Genomic DNA, 23295 nt, shown 5'->3' with positions numbered 1-23295 from the left:
CTTTACATAATTTGCCAAAAAGTTTTGTGGCCCCATCATGTACCAGGCACTATTATATATGTTTCCTTTCTTTAGTATTTTTTAGCAGCCACTAGGTTCTGATGGTCCTCTAGAGCAAATTTTCTGTTTGAGCTACCTCAGTTGCTAGTTACCAGGTAATAGTTGTACGCAATACCACAGCTGCCAGACCTGGATCCAGATCAGTGGAACTAAGCAGAGACCATCACTCTGAACTTAGTCAAAGGGCGCATTGCCCTCAGGATGGGCATGAAGATCATGGAGCAGGAATACGAGGCTGGGTGTTGAGGGAGGTAAGGACAATTTTGGACACCCGGAATCAAGCTGATTTTGGAATGTGGATCACAGTAGAAGCAGATTAAACTGGCAAGGCAAGGTTGAGGGTTGGGCAGAAGTTACATTAGGCTAGTAGATGGTAGAATTTCAAGTGATTGCCTAGAAGGTAAGGACAGAAGGCAGACTAGTGATGAAGGTCACAGAGGGGGAGCAGATGAGAAGAGATCAAAGCAGGTGAGCAGTGAGAGCCATTAGCCCTGCCAGCGCTGGAGCCTTCTGAAAGATAAGCCATTGCTGGGATGGGTTCAACCATCAAAAGAATCAGGCTTGGGGATAATTAGGAGAAAAATCTCTGCCACTGAGAACTTGGCCACGAGAAGTAAAATGTGCCTCCACTAATCTAGGTCACAGGGCTGTGAGCAGGCCTGGCAGCACGGTGGAGGATTTCTGAGTTGGGGCTCATTATGTTCCCTCAGCCCAGACATCAAGACGATGTCTGGCGCGCAGTAGATGCTCCATAAGTATTGCACTGAACGCACCTGGGTTCTGGGAGGGAGGGAGGTTCCAAAATTAAGTGATTTTTACACTGCAACATAAAAAATGTAAAGGAAATCGCCTTGGCACTTCATGGAGGAAAATAAGCACAGGAGAATCACGCACATCATTTATTTAAATGATGCATACACCGTCCCAGTATTTGTGTTTGTTCCCTCCCTCCCTGGTTTCTTTCCTGTGAATGCCATTAAATAAGAAGAGGGACAGGTTGGTACGGAACCTGGGAGGTTCTGAGTGTGCGGTTAGGTGTTAACCAGTCAGAGGTGTTTTTCTTGTGAGAGAGCATTTGGAAAGCAAGAAAGAAAAGAAAAAAAGAATGGTGAAATGATTAAAACCCTGCCGAAGGCCCAGGTTCATGTCTGAAAAATCTCAGTGCGATGCCAGACTCCGGCTGAGGAACAGCCAGTGTCTCCTCTCATCTTCCATCAGGAAGGCACTGCCTTCCCATCTCCACCCCCTCGAGGCTCTTTTATGTTTGTGGTGATAGCTGCCAGTAAAAATAATAGGAAAGATTATTTCGTGCAACCTTAATAAAAGCCCTATTGTGCTAGTGATGTACATCACACAGAAGTTGTAAACCAGTCTCTTAAAAAATGCCCTACATCACCAAGTTGGGTCAGTGGGTATAACAAGCTCACCGGGCAGCATTTACACCGACTGACACGCTGAGCCCTGAAGCGGGGAAAGGCGGAGAGCCCCCCCCCCTCCACACTCCTGCACCAATATTCCCTGTTTTGACACTAGATGGGGCATTGTTATTATTACAGTGGCTCTAAAATGTGAATGTATAAAACCCAGAAGGATGGAAACAGTTCTTTAGAACATAATGTTGCGCTACCGAATCAGAGAACGTTGGAGAAGGAAACAGCCATGAAAAGTGCCTAATCCAAGCCCTGACTTTTCGTTTTTACCTAAGAAAACTGTGATGAGCCCATGTTCATGCACTGAGGCAGAGGCAGACCCAGAACTGGGAGCCTGAGCCCAAATCTCAGGAAGCCGAGGCCGCCCCACAGCGCGCCTCGCACCGGGGGAGGGGGGGGAGTGGCACGTGGATTGGGGGCGTTGAAGGAACCAGGCGCTTAGCTCTCAGAAGCTGCCTCTTTCACACGGTGAATTTTAAAAAGCGTTAACTCTCCAAGGCATGCCCTCCTAAATAATTCTTCCCACAACTTGACTCTACATGTAGATGGCTCAAAGAAAAGTAAACAGGGAACATAATTCACAGACCCGGTTTATTTATTTTTTCAACCTCTCTCTCTCTCGCACACACAGTTGCACTCGCACACACATGTACACATCTTTGAAAAAATAGCAATATGAGTGAATTAACTTTTTAAATAAAATATGAATAAACCAGATATGATTTATTATATTTGGAGTCTAGCTAAATTAAATTTCCCTTCGTTTTTCTTTTCTTTTTTTTCTTCTTGAGAGAGAGAGGAAGGGGTGGAGTAGAGAGAGAGAAACACCCGATTGGTTGCCATCCTGACCAGGCATCGAACCTGCAGCCTCTGTATGCACCCTGACCAGGACTCAAACCCGCAGCCTTTGGGTGTACGGGATGACGCTCCCACCAGCTGAGCCACCTGCTCGGGGCTCCCTTAGAGTTTTAGCTCTCGTGGCTTCCAGGCACTGTGAAATCCCATCCCAGCCTTGTCCCCGCTTGGACTCTCAGCCGAATACCCGTCTTCTTCACTGGAGCGTTAGAATCCTTGGGGCCTAGAGCCATCGCCTAGAACCCAGCTGAAGACAGGACTTCCCAGAGCTCCTTTCTCTCTCTCCAGATCTACTCAGGAAACCTCCCTTCTCCCCCTTCCTTTTGCTTCTGTGGCAGAAGAGGAGCCAGCCTTCGTCTCCGCTCAGGACACCCGTGTGATGAAATCACCAAAAGAAAATGAGCAGTTTCTCTGTGCTCTCCTCCCCTCTGACTCATAGGTTCCAGCACAGAGCAAAGTTCTTATAATCCCTGTAGTTGATTTGCAGACCTTTTTCCATAGCAGACCCTCTTTCTTAAGAAGATGAATTTAACTTGTGTTTTGGTCCCACTGAAAAGGGACGATCGCTGCGGTCGCTGTTTCTCCCTTGGGCGGTGGCACTCCTCGCTCCCGGGCCCGCGGTGCTCAGGTACTTTAAGTCCCCGCCTTCTTCTGAGTGCAGGTACTTCCTCAGCTTCTAGGGTGCTTCGGAGGAAGGGCAGGCGAGTGAGAAAGAAACCATCTACTCTGGGACTTCTTTTATGTCAGACATTGAAAACTCAAAGTGTTTTAAAGTAAAACACTTTTAAAAGTCTAATTTTAAGAACTTGGCATGCACAGGCCGATTTTCCCCCAGACTTGGAATGCTCTCCTCTGCCTGGTCTAATCGCCTTCATCCTTTGAGAGCCAGGCTCAAATGTCATCTCCTCTGCTGGGCATCTACCCTCCTGCTCCCGTGTCCCCTTCCAGAATCTTCACTCTTTATTTAGTGCTGCCAGAGCATTTTATGCATACCACGGGAGTGAAATCCCAGGACATTACAGCCAGTTGTGTGTGTGTGTCCTGCCAGCCAGGGGTGGGCTCCTCCAGGGCAGGCAGAGTGGATGGTGCCCAGTTCATCTTGCATCACCTGCAAGAGCACGGGGGCCATGTGCACTGGAGGCTCCATACATATTTATGGGCTTGAGTCAAATTATGTCAGCACCAGCTCTTTTCATATAAAAGTTCTGAGATTTTGGAAAGTGTATCAAGTAAAAGGGTAATTTAAACACCACCGTCTTCCGAAACTTCCTGCAGACTTAAGTTTTTTATATTCTTATTTTTAAGGAGAAATTGTCCCATAAAACTAGGCTTATATTACTGTGTGTATGAGAATACTGGTCATTTATTTGCTCTCCACATCTAAATAGGATAGAAATTTTTATCGCAGATTCACTTGGCTTTATGCAAAGGATGTATACTAGAAAAGTTGTGTGTAAATCTAATGTCTATAAATCAAATTATGTATTAAAATGCACTAAGGAATCAATTTAAAGAAAACATTTTTCCAAGTGAAAAATATCTATATGAAAAGGATAATTTCTGAATTTATCAGGGAATTTGCCTGTTGTAGAGAGAATATTTTCTAGAATGATGAAGGCTCTACTGTGTTCCTGTAAATTTACCTGGCATTCATTTCATGCTTTTCCATAGTCTATTAAAACACTAGACTTACTCCCCAGAAGGTTTTCAATTTATACAACAGATATTCTTGGCTAACTAACATGAATAACTCCTTCACTGTCATAAAATTGGTATGTATTATGTATTATTCCTGGTTTAGTTAATTAAAAATTACTTGAATGGGCATTTAATGATTTTTAACTCAAATCTTATTGGAAGGAGCCAGTACGTTAAACTCTTTTTTTGCAAGAAGAGCTGAGGGCTGACGTGAATGGTTATGCAGATCTGTATATAGAAAAAGACACCGAGAGCAAACCTCCATGCTTGGAACTAAAGTTCTATATAAGCTTTATTTAAACATTTTCATGTTCCTTGTTTCTGTACTGGTCAAAGGGAGTTGAAGAGAGGCGCAGAGTAGTGTGAGTCTGGGGTTATTCCTGTTAGAGTTTATAGTGAGTGACTCAGTCAGGCAGCGTCCCTTGGCACTCACACCGCAGGTCACTGCCGCCTCATCTCCTGTCTCCGGGGGTGGGCACAGCAGAGGTCCTTTAATAATGCATTCACTGAAAATAATATTCCTGGCTCTGGAGCTATGCATTTAACACATCTCAGCAAATGCCATGTGGGAAACCTAGTGCTTTTAGACTGAGGTTCTGCCGTGCATAAATCAAACACTGGAGTGTTGACCTTTTTTCAGTAAACAATACTAGAAATGTTGAGTACCTTTAAAATTCAAACGCAGCTCTTAAAATATGTTCTCGTTTTCCTGGACAGCTGAGACCTGCCTGCACTAATACCCAGCTAATCTGAAGTCTAGGAAATGCTTGGGAATCACTCAGACTTGGTTTATCTTCACTTGTTTTATTCCATGCGTGGGAGCTCTGAGGCCCACTCTGTTCAATACTTCTTCCATCTAGGCGTTTTAATTTCCCAGGAGATCCCTCTCATGTCTGAGCTTTTGTCTTGTGAGCGTCACATTTGGACCAACATATATGCCTCCACCCAATTTTAATTAAGTGGTAAAGCTGATCTTTATTTACTAGAATTTTAGTTCAAACATAAATACCTACCCCCTCCTACCACTACTTTAAAAAAATGTTTTTATTGGCTCTGTCTTTTCTCACTCCTGAAATATATCTAAGGAGAAAACCCCCCACCCCATTGTGAGAGCTCATCCAACTTTTATTGCTGGTCCTTGGGATTAGACTGTGTAGAGCCTGGTGGCTGCTTGGAGATTGCTTTTACCCAAAGGTGACCATTATCAGCAGGCCTGCAGTACTGCCTGGGGGCAAGTAGGTCCTGGGACAGGCCTCCAGGTGGGAGAGCGGCATCTGACCTATTCCACGGGATTAAAAATTAAAATCTGTTTACAAGCAAGCTGCTTACTTCTAGCCTGGAGCATCTAGTAGCATTCCCAGGTTAACAAATGTGTTTTAAGGGAATGGTGTTTCCTTCCATCTTGTTTCAATTTTCCCCCCTCCCCCCACCCAGCAAAGTTCTTTGTCTGCTGTTCTGTTTGTCCAGTGGAAATAACCATCATAATTCTAATAATCTGAGCTGAGATACATATATAGAAAAACATATAGCCTTTCAAGAGATGACATATAAATTTAGCTTAGTATAAAGTAACTTGCAGTCAGTTAACTGAAGTCTCTGGTTCATAGGGAATCATTTTTTTATTTATAATTGTTTGGGAGCAATTGCAAATAATATAAAAACAAGCTTACATCATAGAATATTGCTAATATTTTGGATGTGCTATGGAATTATCCCCATTTCTTAAACCTATATGTAATCATCCAGTACTATGTTTTGACTACCTTCTTCAGAATGATGCTCCAAATACATCAGAAATATCTGAAATGAATACGACAGTTTTTCAGTCTTTCTTTGTCTTTCACGGCAGTGACAGATTTCAGGAATACTGGTCAGTTATTTGCAGGATGTTTTTGAGTTGCCCCTGTCTGATGTTCACTCATGATTAAGTTGAGGTTATGTAATTTTGGCAAGAATACCACGGAAGTGATATACTCTTCTCAGTGTATTGTATCAAAGGGCACATGATGTTAATATATGTTATTACTGGTTTTAACATCTTTTTGATAACATAGTTAAAATAGTATTTTATTTTTAGTTGTCCAAATTAAAATCATTAATTAGAACATAATATTCTAGCATTCTAAAGATTGTGGTTTATATTTCGTATTTTAATAAAAATATGCTTTTATAAATGTGCATTTTTATCTGGATTAAAATGTTACTTCAGGGATTTTTTAAATTATATTTAATGCTTTTTACCATATTCCAGTTTTAGACATACATCTAAGGTTACTCTGCGTTTTAGTTCCTGTTCTATAAATTCGTTGTGAGAATTAGATGAGATGATATACATGAAAGTGATAGTATTTGGGAGGTGCTTGGCAAATTTTAAGTAAAGTAGAATTCATGAGTTAGTTAAATATTGTAATAAATCCTGTCAGCAAATGTTTAACTGTTCAAACATTCAGGAGCACACTGATCACAATTAGTATACAGATTTTTTCTTATTTCCGGCTCTTTAAGTCAGCTACCTGTTTTCACTTCTTTGATTGTTCTACTAATATGAACTTTGGGTTTCCCATTAGTTCATTTCTTTGTTTTGTACCTAATTGTTAGACCTAATAATAGCCTATAAATAATGTGAAAGTCTAGACTCATTAGACTTTGAGGCCGAGGCTTCCTAGATCTAGATAAAGGAACAAGCAAGCCCAGGGTTTAAATTCTATTTCTCAGCTTAAACATATGTGCCTATTTTACCCTGTTCGATATCTTTCCTCTATTTTAATTTCATTTGTTTAATATAAGGAGCTGTCTTATATAATATCAAAAAAATCTAAAAATACCTTGTCTCTAGCTGTATGTTTGTTTTAAATTATTCCTGAAACCATTTTCTGGGTTTATAATCCACTCGTGGACAGACCTTTAGACATACTGAAAGTGACGCAATGTGGTCTAAAAGCTTTCACAAGAAAAACCTGGCTCATCGATCATTTATTCACTAAACACACCCATGTTTTGCTAATTAGGTGCTAGAAACACAATAGTGAGCAAAAGAAAACGCATGGAACGTCAGTCTAGTAGGAGAAAGAGACATGGGGGAAACTGTAGATGGAGAAAAATATGTATTTACAAAATATTATGAAGTTAAAGAACAGGTTACTATACGAGAGGATGGCAATTATAATGTAAGAGACGTCAGAAAAGATTCACCAAGTCAGACCAGTGATCGCTCAACCAGTGCTCTGTCTGTAAGAGTAAAAGCCAGGGATACCATAACATCATATTCATAAATCCTTAAGATTGAAAGATCTGAAAGGTCGTCTCGCAAACTTCACAATTAATACTATACTGTTGAGTTTCTTCTGATACACTAATTCAAAAGAAGATATGCACCCCTATGTTCACTGAAGCTATTTACAATAGCCAAGGTATGGAAGCAACCCGAGTGCCCATCAATAGACAAGTGTATAAAAAAGCTGTGGTACATATATGTAATGAAATATTACTCAGCCATAAAAAAAAATGAAATCTTACTATTTGCCACAGCATGTATGGACCCTAAGGGGGCATTATGCTAAATGAAATAAGTCATTCAGAGGAAGGCAAATGCCATATCATTTCACTTATATGTGGAATGTAAAGAACAAAATAAACAAACAAAATTGAAACAGACTCAGATACAGAGAACAAACTGATGTTGCCAGATGAAAGAGGATTTGGGGGACTGAGTTAAAAAGGTGAAGGTATTAAGCAGTACAAGTTGGTAGTTATAAATAGTCATAGGGATGTAAAATACAGCATAGGGAATAGAGTCAGTAATACTTTAATAGCTATGTGTGGTGCCAGGTGGGTACTGGAAATATTGGGGTGAACACTTTGTAAAGTATATGATTATCTAACCACTATACTGTACACTTGAAACTAATACAAAATAATGCTGAATATAATCTGTTATTTAAAAGTGAAACTTAAAACTATATATATGTAAAAAGAAATATTAACATTAGAAAATATTATACTATTGAATATAGAAGGTCAACCAGCTACTTCTTCAAATATTTCAGGAAGCCTTCTCACCTTCCATTTCTTCTTTTCATTAATTAATCAAATATTTATTGACTATATACTTACAGAGGCAGTCAAATTTTGATGCCCATCAGAATCTCCTTAGGAGCTGTTTAAATAATGCCTGGACCTCACATCGGACCCACTGAATCAAAATCTGCTGGTGGTGAAGACCAGCATATATATTTGTAAAAAACCATACCAACTGACTCTAATGTCCTTCATGCTGAGAGGCTGTACACTAGGCACAGTGGTAGCTCTATGGCTAGAGAGATAGCAGACATCTGCCTGGGGGACAAATAGGCTTTCATTTATTACATAAGTTCAGTAATGGAAGTATTTGATTGCTCTGTAGAAAGCTCACATTTTTTCCTTCTGAAATGAACTAAACAAATAACTTTCACTGTTGTTGTGTCTTGAACATCCCCTATTTTTATCCACCAAGTCCCTGAGCCAGAAAGCTGTGAATAATTTTTGAGTATGCTTTCTTGGACCATCATCACCATATTCTGGTTGCTCAAATGCTATCTTTCAATTTCCTGAAGTATCTCCAGATCTGTTCCCTCTCCATTTCCACTGTCGCTGCCTCAACTGGCCCAGTCTCTGGTAACTACCTTGGAATAGGTTGTGTCTCCTCGAGCTTCTTCTCTACCTGTGAACTTACACTCCACTTCTGTAAGTTTCTCATTCTAAATTACAAATTTGATCCTGCTACTCCCAGTTTACAATATTCTGTTAGGCCCCCATTGCCCATGGAAATGAAACTTTCCAGCATGGACCTGGTCAGTATCAGTGTCATTCTCCACCATTTCACCATGTGCCCTTTAAGCTCTAACCAAACAAAATTACTCACTTTTCTACACCATGCCGTACACTTTTCACCTAAGTGTCCTTGCTTATAGTGTTGTTTATGCCTAAAATACTTTTTAAATTTTCTTTTTAATATTAATAACCACCCCCACCCCCAATTTTCATCATCCATCCTTCGGGAAAATCTAAAATCACTTTCACTGGCCGAGTTGACTGGTTCTTCCATTGTGTTCTTTATATTAACCTGTGTTTTAATTAATGTACCCATTTATCTTCATATCTACCGATATACTGACCGATCTGTCTGGCCTTCCCTTTTTAGGAATGAGGTGTTTTTTTTTTTGCCTAGAACTTATAATGGTGCCACACACAGAAGGAGTTAACTAAATACTCATTGAGTGAACAGGAAAAAGAAAGAATGAACCTGACAGACCAGTTTGCCATCGCCCCAGCTCACTGGTTTTAACTCTTCTTCGGCATATTACTTAATAAATCTAGACCATCATCTGTATCGGCTTTCCTTCTAATATGTGAAGATTACTTTCATCCTTTATTTTTTTTACCCAAGTCACCAAGCTGGTAAGCTGTCATTACAAAACTGACACCAACCCTGGAATTCCAGCAGTCATTATGGGCAGTTTCCAAAGTTGTATGATGTTCTCAAGGTCAGATAGCCTAATCCTGATAAATGTGCTACAAACTCAGATTTGCAAGAGAGGACAGTGGGTAGCATTTAAACTAGCAGCATGTCACCTTGGTTCCAGAATTAAATCTTACACTTGCTGCTTGTTCTGAGAATATCTGCTGCCAGCTCCGATACCTTCCCTCTCCCTGCTCCCACTACTGCCTTGGGCTAAAACTTCATGATTGCACTGTTGTACCCTTGCTAATTTATGGATTATTTTGCTTGCAGAAGGAAACTTTAAAAAATGGGAGTGGAACAATTCTTTATTTATTGTTAGTAGCCTTCCCAAAAAGTATTTCTATTTTTCCTTGTTCCAATATTTCAGATATTTTAAAATGTATTCCATGTGCTACCTTTGATATTTTTTCAAAATGTTCAATCCCAGTTTTTCTGGATTTAGGCCTCCCCAGTGTTCTTCTAAGACCTCTTCCTGCCCATTTGTGACTGTCTTTACTTTTATGTCATTGTTTCCATTTTTATCTCTTCCTCTTATAATCGGAATTTGTAAGAGAAGTTCTTGTAAAGGCATAGTGATTTCTATAGTGACATCTCCTCTTCACTCACTAGAATTATGACCATAAAAGCTCGCTGAATTTTTAAAATGTGTTTCATAAGTCAATGGCATGGATCTGATCAGAATTAATGTTCTCTGTGCTCACTGTTGTAAATGACAGGCTGGTATAGTAACTTTCTTCTAAGAATCCTGTCAGCTGCATGTTGCTATTGACTTTTTTTTTTTTGCACCTGGTCAATATTAAGGCTATCATGTAGTTCTTCCCACTCCTCAGAGGTTGCAAACAGACTCCTGTCATTCCTAACCGGGTTTAATTAAACCGTTTTAATCTGTTCTCCCTGACTTTCTTTAAAACTGTCTTAAAATGTATGAACAAAATGTATTTTTTGTTATCTTGGCTAATGAATTCTGAGATTCCTTTCTATGCTGTAAGAATGTGCTTTATTTTCTTTCTACTAAAATGAGCTCTTTTATGCTTTGAACAGTAAAATCCTAGTTTTAGTATTTTATGAATTGGTGAGTAAATATGTGTTTATATTGTGTAGGTTTCTCTAATCTTTTCGGTCTATCTTTTATTTAAAAAAAGCTCACTTTGGTTTCTAGTTGATAAGCTAGCATCTTTATGTAGAAAAACATTTTACTTTGGAAGTATGAATTTAAATCCCTTGACATTTTCCTCAAAGCAACATTTTAGAGACTAAAGCTACCATTGTCATTGTATAGATATAAGAGCCATGTAATCTGAACAACCTCACTTAAATGTAAAGGAGTGAGGAGAGCCCGCTCTGGCCTCCCAGCAGCCTGCACGCCTCTTGCTTTCGCACCTCGGGGCTTGCCGTTTCCTTCCTTAGCTGCTTGCCCACATTCCCTCTCCCTCTTCCTATTGAGGCCTTTTTTATCTTTCAAGACTCAGCCCATATTTGTCTTTGCTGTGGTGCTTCCCTGACACCCAGATGAGAATAATGCTTTTCCCTCTCCTCAGCATGCATTTCTACAATATTTTAAAAAAATATATTGGTTTCAGCATCTAGTGACTGACCTCCTACTGTGGAGACATATTGTATAAACGGCAATAAAGACTGGTTAGTAGACATAATTTTTTTTCTATTAACAACTGTATTTTCTTTAAAAAATCGTAGGTTACGAGAGCTTTCAGAATACCAACTGCATTTTTAAATTTTATAGATTTTTAAAAGAGAAATGTATGAGTCACATTAGTTAATGTCTTGAAATATTTCATAAGTCATAATTATCCCCACAGATTTCTAAAGACCCAGGACTCGTTTTTTAAAGGACAGTATTTAACTGGACCTGGTGCTGGTTGCCGTGGTCAGTAGCTGTGCAGAGAGGACAGGTGCCAGGAGGATATTTTAGGAAGATCTGGCTCCCACAGTCATTTTTTTCCCACCTGTTTGTGACATTGTCTGTTAGGCCTGGGACGTGGAGGAGACTATGCATATTATGTTGCTAAATATAGTGAGTCCAGATGGTCAACCCATGTTTTGTCCAACAGACCACACGGCATCTTAAATTAATACTTTTAGGCAGTTTGTAGCATGCAGTGCTGCTAAGAGTCCTGAGTTTTAAAGTGTTCCTGGTCTAAAGCTTTCTGGCGGGAACAGCATGTTTTCAGTGTTAGTTTTCAGTGTTAGAATAAATAACAAGGAGAACAAATTGTGTTTCCTGAAGAGTTGTCATCATCATAAGTGACCACCCAAATCCCTATCATAGGTGTGTCTGCTGTGAATGCTAAGAGCTTGGTCATTCAGATTGCTCCCTGCCTTTCAATGTCTGGGAAACGAGTTGGAGAGAAAACACACGTAGAAAATAAACGCAAAAAAGCGGGTCTTGTTAAATGGCAAAGGGGCATAAAGGACAGGGGTTGTCAAAATGCAGTTGTTCTGCATTTTGATGGTGCATACCAGTTTAATGAGTTTTGCCGTGTCTACCATCAGAACATTGGTTTATTTATTTACTTATGCATAACTGAAGAAAGTATCTATTTTAGCCTGTTCCTAAGCAATAACATGAGCCAAATCTTATGGTTCTTCTCCCTGACACATATTAGTTTGAACTCTAAGAAACTGCCAATATTTGACTTTTTTAAATCCATGAAAACATTAATTTCATGGCTGAAAGTAAACATAACTATTCAAAATTAAAATAATGATTTCGTGCCTCACATTAAATTCCCGGACACACCACCCTTGAGGAGCTCTGGAGTTAGAAGGAGCAAGCAGTCGGAAAGAGGTGATCTGTAAGGCTTCGCAGACGAGGTGGGCCGTGGTGGGGGCCGCGGGGAAGGATGCTCGCGGGGAGTGGCCCTGAGTGGCAGGGACAGGAGGCCGCCAGTGAGGAAGGAGAGCTGATGGACCAGAGAGAGCGCTCCCGTCTCCCCTAATGTAAATCTTTAATCCTTGCATTTATTTGAAAAACAAGCTGTCAAAGCATCTGAGCAAAGTTTTAAGACCTTTCTGAAGTTCTCTTAATAGTACTAATACCGTAAGCAGGGCGCGGCGTTTCTATCCGGGAGTATGTGGCCGTCAGCAGGGCGACACGGTTGGAAAGAGCTATGCGGTGTGAGGTCGGGAGCGTGAGTTTGCCTGCAGGAGGCAGCTGCGGAGCGGGAGGCTTCATGGCGCCCTCCCCTTAGGGAGTCCAGCTTCCCCGCCTGTCAAACCCCAGTGAAGGCTCTTCTGCCAAAGACAGCGACTGACAGGGGCAAATCTCTCTCCCGTTCGTTCCAGGAGCTCTTTTTGCCATTCCTGTGGATGTCTTTATATCTTTCTGGCCCTTCTTGACTCTGCTGAAAACTCCAGCCCCCGGCTTTCCACCTTACCAGGTGCAAATAATGGGTAACCACCCAGCACATTCTTCTGAGCTCCTCTGAGGGGGAATCAAAGGTCAGGTTCTCAGGATCGGTTTCCGCAGCTGCCAGGCCTGGCAGGCCCGGGCTTAACCCTGCCTGAGGTGTGTTCCAGCAGAACATCGAGGCATCTGACCACGGGCCGGGGAACGGCGTGAACTATATTTTCTTGGAATGAAGAGAACAACTGTGCTCTAATGTGTTGGGGAAGAACCTCGCTGCGTGCTTCAAGTGGTGGGAATGCGTCCTAATTATTTTTAGAGTTGGCTATAATTTAGAATATTATGGGTCAGCCTTATTATTTCCTGACATTTAAAGAGAATAAATTTGTGTTTTATTGACAATTTATTGATGTTTTCTGTCTAGGGTTAATTATTTGTGTCTGGCAAAAAAAAACACACAAAAAAACAAGGCAGAGTTGTTGCTTCTTTGAATTAATGGTGTCGAGATCCCCTCCCCCCAAAAAGCTTGAGGTTCAAAGTAAAAGTCAACAATAATCATCACAAAAGCAGTCCCTCTCAGAGCCAAGATGAGAACTGAATTACATATAAGTCTTGAAAGTGTCATAGTCTTTTTCTTTCTTGTGAGTCCAGGAAAACCGTAACTCCTGGTGATGATTATATATCATTTTCCTTGAAGATACAGTGAATTTCATTTATTTAATTGAGTCACTCGACAAATTTGTATATGTGCATTAAAGATATATAGACTTCATCATTATTCAGGTATGGTGAAGCCAAGAGACCAGGAGAAGATTGCCCTTGAGAAGATAGTTTGTTACATTTCTTGAGGAGAGAACTTGCCACACCAAAGGAGGCCACACAGGAGGTACCAGGGTCAAGGGTCAGGCAGGATATAGAGGGAGTGAAAGAAAAATGCTGGCCAGAGGTTTTATTGTGGTTTCCCAGGGAATGGCCAGATGAAGCAGGGTATGCAGTTTTAGGATTAGCTAGTTTGAATAACTTCCGGGCTCTGAGGTACAAGTGTTGGCTCTATTTTTGTAGGACCTGGCCCTGAGGGATAGTGGTTTGGTGTGTGAGCCCCACAAAGGAGAAGATTGAAGGTATGAGCTCTGGAAAGTTGTGTGCATTTAAGGTGTGTGCTTCTACGTGCATTGTTTGCTATCTCTGGGAATAGGCTAGCCCTCTAGTGTCAGCAAGGCCCCCGATGTCAAAGCATCCGGAAACACAGAAAATAAAAAACACAATTAATACAGTATTTATATATGTGTGTGTGTAAATATGTACACAGATGCAACATATATACTCATAACATTTGTTCAGTGAATTTGTGTGGTGTAGGAGGAGGGAGGATGTGTGTCTACTGTGTGGCAGACAATGTTATAGCTGATGACAACTTAGCAGGAAAACTATTTAAAAGTTTTAAAAGTCAGCCTGCCCTTATGGCAGTCCAGCTCACCAAAGAAATAATTATGTAATATAACCTCCTAGACTGAGAAATCCTATAGAGAAATAGGGCTGGTAGAAGGACGGAAGGTAAGTGAAGATGCTATTTTAGGCAGGTCAGGAAAGGCCTCCCTGCAGAGGTGATATTTCAGCAGAGAAGGGACTAAGGGGAACGAACAGGGTGGCTGTACATGTATCTAGAGGAACCACAAGTGTAAAGTCACTGAGAGAGGACAATGCTTGTCAGACTCAAGGAAGAGTAATAAGCCCTGTGTCCTGGGAGCTCCGGGGGCCAGGGAGCTGTAGGAACTGAGGTTGCCAAGGTGACCGGAAGGCAGATTCTGAAGGAGTTTGGAGGCCGTCCAAGAGCAATGGGAAGCTGTTTGTGCATGTTTCTGTGATGCTAGAAGCTTAAGCTATCTGAAGACGAGAGATCAGCATTAGCCTCAAAATACAAATTAAGTAGTCATCACCCCATTCTATTTTCTTCTATACTAGTAAATATTTTTATATTCATTTGTGATGGCTCAGTTTGCAAATGGGGAAGCTTAATATCTTTCTACCCCAAGGTCTAAATTTGACAGTTTTTTAACAGTTTTAAACAAATCAAATAAATAAAAATTTCTCCATATGATGCAAAAGAACTTCTTTTGGTCTTAATTGTTTGATTTTTTTGTCATTGAGTTCCTTGCCATATATTTGGCATTTAAATAAAATGAGATATAAATTTAACAACTGCCATACCTCTGTAAATCTAGGAGAAGAAAAATCTGTGAAAAATCAACAATTTGTTTTTATTTTCTATTAAATCACGGTGTTTTTTACACTGTGTCAGTCACTGAATATAAAGTAAAATTCATGCACACCTCACTTACCATAAGCTCCCACAAAGAAAACCTCATTTCAAATCTAATTGTGGACATTGTTCCTTCATTAAAAATTCATAGGGTTTGTGAATATGTCACATAAGTACTGGAGTCTCCATTATTTCCCCAGGTCTTTTCCCACTGCCAATTCTGATCAGAATTTTAAAACACCCAAATCTACAAAGGTGTTCTTTGGAAAAAAAAAAAAAAATGAAAGAAAGAAAAATTATAAATATAAAGACCCCCTGACTAAATACGCTGCAGTTTCCCAATTTAGTTGTAGTGTATGTAGGTAAATGGACAATCTTCTGTTAACCTCAATGTCTCGTTACTGCTATTAACTTCTTCTGCTCAGCAAACTTTAAATGTGCTATTAGCTACTAGCTGGTCAGTTGTTTTGTTTCAGGTAAAGGGAGGAAATTGAAGTCTAGGCTGCTCACTTAGCTTCTTCTCTGTTCTAGTTCTAACACCTCTCCACCCACATTAGCGAGACATAAGTCACGTATCACTTACTAATACTGTGCATGTTGTTTGCTGCAGTGGACAAGATAAGCAATGCTTTGCTTCTAAATGCTTTGGTTGCCTCCATGTTGAGGCAACTGTGATCACATGACATGGAGGAAATATACTTTTCTGGATTTCATATATAAATTTATAACCATTATATTACATTTAATATATTTCAGAAATCACCTTTTCTCTTCATATAAACTAATTTTTGCAATTTAACTCAGCAAGGCACTTGCAAATTCAGAAATAATTTGAGCTCAATACAGCTCTGATTGAAATGATACAATTATAACCTCTATTTTATTCTACATCACATTTTCAGTATTAATTCACCTCTTCTCTTTAATTTACTGTCCCTCCTAAAATGGTCTGCTCATCTCCTTGGTTCCCAAGTGCGTAATCTAACGGCAGGTAACATAGCCAAGATGTCCTGCCATTGTTGGCGATTGTTCTGAATTTTGTTTGCTGTATTAAGACAGCAAGATTACTAGCTTTTCCCTCTGTTTGTTCTACTGGATGACAGAAGTTTACAGACCAACACAGCGAAACCCCTGCCAACACGGGCTCAAACCACCTAATTTATTATTCTGGTGTCATTTGTACCAGCAATGAATTAAACCGAAATGCAGATAGAAATAAACAAACAAAACCTAGATCAGAGTATGTACCTTTCTAGGGAAATAGTTGGTGTAAAGATGTGTTCATGAAATTGTCCTTGGTGGAGTTTTTGCTGCTATTTTGTAATCGAAAGAATTCCTTTATGAGAACCCATCTAAAAGGCTGGATTTTAACTATCAAAACGTCCAACAGTATTGCCAGTTATGTTTCATTTCCTTCAGTTCTTCCAAAAGTCATTATGCGTTTAGCCCCTCAAATAACTTGTGAGATGATGATTGAAGGCATAAAATAGAAAAGCTCAGGAAACTGGCCTACAGGGAACTTGTGACAGGAGCTCTCCTATGATATGCAGATTGTGCTTCCACACCGCTGTGCACATTTTAATAAGAGAGGCAGGAAAAGGGATGTCCCCACATCAGCTCTCAGGGCTTCAGTCTGTCTTTACTGGGGATGAAAAAGGTAAGGGTCAAAATAATAATGAATCTGATAAGCACACAGTGAGATTTGATTCAACTGTGCATCGCACAATAACATAGACCTTTGTACTTCCAGCACCTCCAGTATGTCGGTGAGCCCTTGGAATAGGAATTAGAAGTTGGGATTTCTGGTTTATTTAGCTCGTGGCTCTGCCGAGCTCCACAGTGCCTCCACTTCCCACTCTAGCTCTCGCTCACGGTGCTGGCAGGAAGGCGAGCTGCGCCCCAGGCCTGCCTCGTAGCTGCCAGTGTAATTAGAGAACTTGTGTTAGAGGCACCGTGGTGGGAGAAGTGAGAGGACTAGGATGGGAAGGGGTTCTGGCACTGAGGGGGTGGGAAAGGAGTTAGAAACCGACTTGACCTCCCAGGCATCCCCTTCCTGTGTCCTGACCGGCCCTCCCAGCTTGCCCCCCTGTCTCTCACCACTATTTTGTTAGAGATTAGAAGTGTTGTGGGTGTTGGTGAAGGAGCTATCTACACAGGGAGAACAGCTCCAGGCAGTTCTTTTTTTTTCTTTTTTTTTTAATATATCTTTATTGATTTCAGAGAGAGGAAAGGAGAGGGAGAGAAAGAGATAGAAACATCAATGTTGAGAGAAAGTCATTGATCAAGCCCGCAACCCGGGCATGTGCCCTGACCGGAATCGAACCCCGATCGCCTGGATCCTAGGTCGACGCTGAACCGCTGAGCCACGCCCGGCCGGGCTCCAGGCAGTTCTTGATGATGATGATGCTTATGCCAACCTCTCAGCTTAAGCCACAGATTTACCCTCAATATATGTATTTGGACAAAATTCAGCCCAGTTTGGGCTCAGGCAACTGTAAAACTTTCTGATAAACTCTAACCCATTAAGACTCTCAGACTACGCACAGATCAACCCTAGGTGGACTTCCTGTGCATTCGCCCCTTCCTCTCCTCTTCCCTAATCCGCAATCAATATTGTGACTTTTAGAAAAATGTGCTTCTTGATAAAGCATGTATCTTGAGGTGTTTTCCAGCAGTGATTTCTGATGATTTGCTCAGATTCTTTTCCTTGCCTACTTTTATAACTGAAGTAGAGAGGTTAGGATGCCTGACTGGGGCCTGGAGCAAGGCACCATGCAAAGACAACAAAGCTTCCAGGTCCTGATCACCGTGGGATCCTCAGACTACACTCTACCTCGCCACCGCGGGCTGTCTGCTGGCGCAGTGCTGATCCTGGCATTTTCCCTCCAAGCGGCTCTGGCTTCATGTTTTCCTACTGCTCAGAGCAGCTCCTTCTGGTTTCAGCCTACTTGTCTTTCTTTCTTGCTGGGGGGTGGGGGTGGTAGTGGGAGGGAGGGATCTTAGTGAGGTTCCTTCCTTCCTGCAAGCCCAGCAATACATTAATAATAGCTATATTCAGAATCTAGTTGTTGCTTTCTTATATTAGGCAGGCTCCTGGGAGTATCTAGTATGCCGCATTACAGCAAGCTCAGGTCTGCTATCGATCATTTGCAATCTGCAGCCTAGGTATGTACCCTAATTGGGAATCAAACCTGTGACCTTCTGGTGAACAGAGTAATGCTCAATCAACTGAGCCACACAGGCCAGGGCCAGGGTCTTTGCCTTAATCACCATTATATAGCCAGTTCTCAAGCACAGCGACCTGCATTCAGTAAGCATTAAGTGCAGACCTGTTGAGTGACTGCATCCCCAGAGGAAGAAACTAATCCTTTTAACCCAGACTCCTCTGTCTTTAGAGCCTGTCAAACCAAGAGGAACTTCCTAGTCTGGCTCTTTGTTGGGGAAAAACCTTAGTTCCCCAAATATAGAACAGTAGAGGCCCAGGCCAAGACAAACAGAACCCTGCACTCTGCCATTCATTAGCTTTGTGACCTTGGGTAAAGGATCGAAAGTCCTAAATTTCTGAATCTTAGTTTTTATTCTTTTGTAAAACGTTGCTGATAACATCTGTCTCCTAGGTTGTTGTGGGTTGTTGTTGTTGTAAGATCAAATATGTGGGACTGTTACATAGTAAGCTATTTTCCCAGTGAGTGCCTCTAGTGGAAGGGGTGAGGGAATGATATTTTCCTTTCACTTTAAGACCTTAGCTTTTTCAACTCATTACAAGTATTAGTGTTAGTAATAATAGCTTTTAAAATTAAAATGTCCTTATAAGAATATTAGTTCCCATCTGCCTAATGTATTTTTATGTTTATCCTCAGATTGAAAAGAACTGTGTCACTGCATTTTCATGCAAATTTCACTACTAGAGAAAAAGAACAGTTAAATTAGCTGGTAGTTAGGAATGGTAGCGAGAGTCTGGGGAATACGTTGAATAAAGATGATGTCTGCTCTTGGAGTAAGAGTTTGTGTTTGGAGATCGCACGGAGGGAAGACTGGAAATAATGCTGCATTTAGTTTCAGGCTGATGACGTGTCTCAGTTATGTCTCCCTTGTTTTTCGCTTATTAATAAAACGATTCGTGTTGTAGAGTTTGTGTCAGGTTGATATGTTGGATAAGTACCTGAACACATGCCTGCTTCACTGTGCGGGTAATGAAGTCGTTATCCTAATGGCATTGGTGTTGGAGGCCCGGAGTTGACAGCCCTGCACTTCTCAAACCCCATCAGCGCGTACACCGCCCTGTTTAGACACCACTAGTTGATGACTGTTTTCTTAGACATTATTTTATAATAAACAGTATCTCATAATAAATTTCTCAGTAAAATTTAGAATGGCACAAGAGCGAGAACGTCACAGGACTCGAAGAGCAGAAGCTCTTTTTCATTAAGACCCGAAAGGAAGAAATGTGATCCCGCTAGTGGGAATTCTTTTACAGTATTGGTTTAGGTTGAGTGTAAGCCATCTAGCTGTGAAAATAATAAACCATGGTAGCAATAGCAATATATTGTAATTCCCACAAAGCACATTCAGCATATTTTTTATAAATAATAAAATCATAAATAAATATGATTACAGTAAGCTAACATGAAATTACATTCAGTACCACGGGCCAGATGTTTCTCTCACATGTTTGTGTTCTTTCTGGTCACTTTTCGCTTGTTCCTCCACCTTCCCCTACAATGTGTAAGTAATCTGTGAATAAATAAGTGGGGGTCGCACTTGATCTGAGTTTGGCAAACTTTAGGGGAAATGGATTTGTTTATCTCACACGTAGTAGGAGGAAGGACACAGTGCCTCAGAACAGCCATTTCAACCTTTGTGGTCTCAGGCGGCAGCATCTTTACTTTTGGAGGCCTCACCCCACATCATATCAAACACATGGAATGCACTCACATCTGACATTTGGTTAATTTTGTTTAAAGGACATTTGGACAGAATTCGGACAAGATTTTTATAATTTTGCTTTTGAAATTATTTGAGAGTTACTCCTTTTATTTATAATAAGTTCTGATTTCCCCATAACTGCTCAGACTCAGGAATTTTTTACAAAGTGAGAAAGCCCCACTTATAGATGATTTTCAACTATAATGATGCCAACATGGGTATTACATTTGATAATTAGAGAAGTTGTCATAATACGAAATTTATAGGTATTTTATTAAATAAGCATTTCTTTTTAATAACTCATGTTTCATTGCAAGTTGACACACCATTTCCAGCTCTCCAACATTATTGTAGACCTCGTGCCTTATGGGTCTAATTGATGACACAACCATAGGCTACTTCCCCGGGGCAGACGGGTCTTTGTGGGGAAGACCAGAGTAGAGAAAGAGTCTATTTGAAGGGCTTAGACCTTCACGTGCCATTCCCTCGTCGGGAAGGATTTCTATATGACATTCTTAAGAGGCCAGTATTGTCTGCCACTGACGGGAAGAACGATTAAACACGGGCGAAGGCGGGGCAGAGAGCAGCGCACTTCCACCTTCTCATGGAAAGCGATAACCAAGATAGAGGAGAGCAGAGAGGGAGTGATAGCCGGTAGCAGCGGCGTTTACAGTGACCCTCAACCTTTTTCAGTATTGGAACCTTCCCATCAGCGTTTATTTTACCCCCTGCCCCTTTGGGGAGCAGGAACCTCCTTGGAACTTTTCCGTGTTCTAAGCCTCGCTGGGACCACTGTGTGTAGGCAAGCCTTACTTCTGATTGTAAGCCCTGACCTCCAAAAGCAGCTAGGACATAAAGACCTTCACCAAGAAAGGACCAAGACAGCCTTCCTTTTAGCTTCTGAGTCACAAATGCCCTTGGAGGCTAGAACCACCTTTATCCACATGTCAGGAAACTTTGGGCCCCACAGGCCTTCCCCTTGTCTGGGCACCTCCATCTGAATCTTGCTGAACACAGCCAGGGGCACCAGAGGTGTGACCAGGTTCCTCAGAATGCCGCCCGCCAGCCGAGAACTTTCCAGTTGGGTATCACTGCACGTGCATTTGCATCAGGCCCTGTGCCGCAGTCCCCCTCCCCCGACGAGCCCACCTGTGAGTTCCAGCGAGTAACAACTGTCCCAGGGAGTCCAAGGCCCCCGTTGTCCTGCCCACTGGTTAGACCATAAACAAGGGCTGTGGGTTGTCATTTAGGGAAAGAGAAAACAAGGTCTCTAGCCCAGGGCAAATCATGGGAGGCGGGGTGTCCTGCTGAGTCTGTAAATCCTGAGGCGACCATGACCGCAGAGCTAATGCTTTATTCATCATGTTGCAATGGCTTCATTAAGAGCACATTAGTTTAAAGAGTAACTAACATGTTCTTCATGAGCCTACCAGGAGAAATGTTAAACAGGATGAGCAACTGGCTCAGGCTGGACGTGGTCGGATCTGGGTTTTATTGCAGGTAAATTTCCATAGATGAAAGAGCTTTAATCAGAGCTTTGTGGAAAATAGATGATTCATTTACCAGAGTTTGCAGCCATTTAAGGGTCAGTTATTCACCCACTACAATTAAAATGTTCCACTTTGTAGCTTAATATGCTTTCCATGGTTGGGTCAAGGTATCAAACAAACAAACAAACACCCCAGGTACAAAACAGTACAAATTAGAGAATTTTATATTGTCTACTTTCCCTTATATAAGAAGATAATAATATTTATAGAAATTGCTTTCTATGTGTAAGTGTGGCTGAAAAAACCAGTATGTGACAATATGCCTTTCCACGCTATGCATGCATAAAAAATTGTTCTTTGATTTGTGGTGGTGTTTGTGGTTTATAGAATTCACCTCTCTTGATGGCTGTGTCTTTGAAGCCTGAAATCCACCTGAAGTCTGTTTCAAATGTGTTGCCCCCTTTCTTAAAAATACTCCTTCCTCTGGTCTCTGCTGCTCCTCCTCGGCAGTCCATGGCTTTGCCATTTCAAGTGAAGCTTTTCGGTAGTTACAGCATTCTGTTCACTTTATCTTTTCTGTAGAACTTTTTGAATGGGAATGTGAAGAGAACAGAGAGTGCAAACAGAAACAACTTGACTGAGCAGAAGCAAGGGCTCTCTGGTATGTCATTTCCTTGTCTGTGACTTAGTCGGCAGTTAGACCTCAATATCCCTCCCTATTCAGGGGGTAGACGAATCACTTTACCAGGGCCACACATCACTGCAGAAGCAGGATTCAAGGGCAAAGCTTGAAAAGGTCTCAGCTGAAGGGACAATTTCTGAACTATAAGGCTATTTTAAAATAGTTGCCTGTCAGACACATTTTGGTGATTTCTTTATCTTTGAGAGCTTGGAATTGATGGACTCTCAGGTTCAAACTTTGATGTTCTATGAACCTGGGTGTTTATCCTGAATCCTCAGGGACTTAGAAAAAGCTTTGCTTAAAGTGAGACTCTTCTAGCTTTAAAGAATCCAGGTTGATGTTTACCTATTAGGTTGCTTTCTTTAATAATTCACAGCAGAGTCAACAATGATAACTTTTTTCTGTAATAGGTGTATTTTGGAAGGTAGAAAACCACATAGTATCACATATTGTATTTGTGCTCAATAGATTTCCATTAATGAGAGGAATGAATTTACTCATTATATAGTTCGCCACAGTCTTCAAGTGTACTCTAGTCCTCAGAAAATCTGAAATAGTCTAAATGTGGGAGGACCTATATTTTAAGTGTCTGCAAAGACTTTGAAGTTACATATTACCATAGTAGCATCTAGTCTTATTTTCTTTTCTGTTTTTAATGGAAAGAGAAGTACTTTATCCCTAAGGTCTCAAACTTTCTCTTTTATTATTATGTTCAATTTAGAAATATACAGAATAATTTTTTAAAAGCACAGGTTTCCTGAAAACAAAATAATTTTACCTCTGCCATTTCTCTGCACTTATGTAAGTAATGCCAAATCGTATTTTTCTTTGTATCAAAAGATAACTGGCTTTATCTACTCTCCTGGTTGAGTTGTCTCTTTAGCAATTAAGTTATTTTGTTCGATTGCATGATTTCACAGGGAGAGCTTCTGTTCTCTCTCATTCTCTCTCAGCGTTGTGTTCTTTGAAGACATGGGTAAAACCTTATCATTCATTCAGTAACCATTTTCTTCCTAAGATAGAAAAACAG

The 23295-nt window shown here is 40.9% G+C and overlaps 1 protein-coding gene across 8 annotated transcripts in view; it reads left to right on the top strand.

Moving 5' to 3' along the window:
• The window catches only part of ENOX1 (ecto-NOX disulfide-thiol exchanger 1), a 540681-nt gene that overhangs the window by 295188 nt on the left and 222198 nt on the right, over window positions 1–23295 (top strand). Inside the window, exon 1 of one of the 8 annotated variants that reach the window (XM_081130694.1) lies at window positions 22170–22244. The exons of the other annotated variants lie outside the window; for them this stretch is intronic. The gene's annotated coding sequence lies outside the window, so the exon portion shown is untranslated. Of the gene's footprint in view, window positions 1–22169; window positions 22245–23295 lie in introns of those variants that run through there. 8 annotated transcript variants of the gene reach the window in all.

This window comes from Miniopterus schreibersii, assembly GCF_964146895.1.
Source record: "Miniopterus schreibersii genome assembly, chromosome: 2".
In the NCBI taxonomy this organism is placed as follows: domain Eukaryota; kingdom Metazoa; phylum Chordata; class Mammalia; order Chiroptera; family Miniopteridae; genus Miniopterus; species Miniopterus schreibersii.
Note: the sequence above shows the minus strand (reverse complement) of the source record. Positions and strands in the feature narration are given on the sequence as shown.